The following is a 2248-nucleotide window of genomic DNA, read 5'->3' as shown; positions in this document are numbered from 1 at the left end:
TCCAGAGCTGTGTCGTGCTTTGACAGAAGACTCATTGGGGCCAGGCCTGTCAGCAGCCAACAAGTAACTTGCTACCATGTGACCTTCATGAATCACCCAGACTCAGCTGCTTGCTATTTTTCAACTGCAGCCACCAGACAAAAAGCCAGTGGGTGCAATGGTTATAGTTTCAGGCTAGGCTGTGGGAGATTCATGTTCAACTCCCCATTCTGCCTTGGAAGCTTACTGGGTGATCTTTGGGCCAGTCACTCTCTCAGCTTTACATACCTCATAGGGGCCAAAATGAAGGAGAAGAAAATGATGTAGGTTGATTTGGATCCACATTGGATCCACATTATGGATAACGACAGGATTTAAATGAAGTAAAAAAATTATCTGGAGTCTGCCTCTCTCTCTTGGACTTACTCAAGGAGAGCTGGGGCATGTCTCATGCTGGTTGGTAAAGTGATGGGATCCATATGAGGGGCTCCTCAAGGGACTGTAAACTTGCAGGACAAACATGGAGTCAGCAGAGATGCCTGGCCCAGTGCCGGGGGTCAGGGCGCCGCCCCTCCCCGATGCCCTCGGCCAATTCAGAGCGACTCCGGAGCGCAGTGTAAACGCCACCCTGTTGATGGTGGGCGCCTAGCAGGAAGGATGCTGGAGACCGGGTAGGACGCCCCCAGCTGCCCCTCCCCTCGCCTGCCAGCCACCCTCTTCCCCAGTGGTCCCCCTTGATGAGGGGTCTCATTACCCTGAGAAAGGGGCTGGGATTTCCCCTTTAATAAGGCCAGGTCTCGCCCTCTGAGGGAATTCCCCAGGTGATGTCCCCTGCTGAGACGAGTTTGGAGCTGGCTCTGGGCATAGGCCATTTCAAGGTGGAGCTCTTAAAAGGAAGCTCAGACAGCCAAAGAGAAGATGGGTAGCTGGATGGTCTCTAACAGCTAAGATGTGCCAGCCAGGAGAAGAACCAAAAGTAGGGTAAATAGGTATGGCTGAAACTCTTCCCTCAAGCTTGCTCTACCCACACTGAGGTTGTCTCTCCCAGGTAAGCGGAACTCTGGTGGGTGCTGCAGTGCTGGAGGGCCCCCCCCACCTCCACACAATAATAAATGTACCTGAAGATGGAGGGGGGGATAAAAAGCAGGTTGATTGGTGGGTGGAAAGGAGAGAAGGAAGCAAGGAAACATGATGTTATAGGGCAGGGGTGTCAAACATGTGGCCTGTGGGCCGGAACTGGCCCCTGCAGGGCCCCTATCTGGCCTTCAAGCAACTGGCTCTTGTCTGCTTCCTACTTGCTTGTTCCTGCATCACTGCTCTCTCCTCTCCCGCATTCTGTTTCTCAGAGGAGTGAAGAAAGCCAAGTCTCCCGTCCCTCGATTGGCTAAGGGCTCCTCCCCTCCCTCTCTTGGAGGACAGGGAAGGGAAAGGGAGAGGGAGGGGGGAGAGAGAGAGAGAGAGATGGACTCCCATGTACCAATGAAGCTTTATTCCAGGTATAAGCTTTCTTGTGCGCACACACTTCTTCAGAAGGGGGAGGAGTGAGAGAGAGAGAGAGAGAGAGAGAGAGAGAGATCTCCCTTTCCAATTCTAACAGATGAGGAGGGAAGAAACCTAACAGCACAGCTTGCAATCTTTTTAGTGGAAGGGAGCAAGGGTCCAGTAGCACCTTAATAAATAGCAAAATTTGTGGCAGGGCATGAGCTTTTGTTAGTCACTGTTCACTTCACAGCTAGAATGTGAGTTCATCTGTCCTTCTATCTTGGAGAGTGGAGTGATTTCAGACACCAAATGACAATAGCAGGCATTGGTAAAGAGAGAAGAAACCTAGGTCTCAGTTTAGTTCAGGAGGATGCATTATCTTTATCTTCATTATTAGTTGCAATTCAGCAGTCTTTCTAATCTCCCCTTGAAATTCCTTTGTAGGAGAATTGGTACTCTTAGGTCAGCAACTGAAGGTCCTGCAAGATTAAAATGTCCCCCCACTGTGTTTTGAATGTTGTGGTTTCTAATAGCAGTAGAAATAGTAAGAGTCCAGTAGCACCTTAAACACTAACAAAATCTGTGGTAAGGTATGAGCTTTCGTGAGTCACTGCTCACTTCTGTAGACTTATTTCCAGGGGTCATTTCCTGTAGGAGCGCACAGGAGCGGAGCTCCAGCAGTAAAGAGCCCAGGGGGCAGGCACATGCAACAAGCCCCACCCCCTGCTCCCAGCAGCCCCAGGCCACGAGGGGCAAGAAGCCTCCTTCCTTCCTTGCTTCCTTGCTT

The sequence above is a fragment of the Gekko japonicus genome, unplaced genomic scaffold, assembly GCF_001447785.1.
Source record: "Gekko japonicus isolate JY-2015 unplaced genomic scaffold, Gekko_japonicus_V1.1 scaffold101, whole genome shotgun sequence".
Lineage (NCBI taxonomy): Eukaryota > Metazoa > Chordata > Lepidosauria > Squamata > Gekkonidae > Gekko > Gekko japonicus.
Note: the sequence above shows the minus strand (reverse complement) of the source record.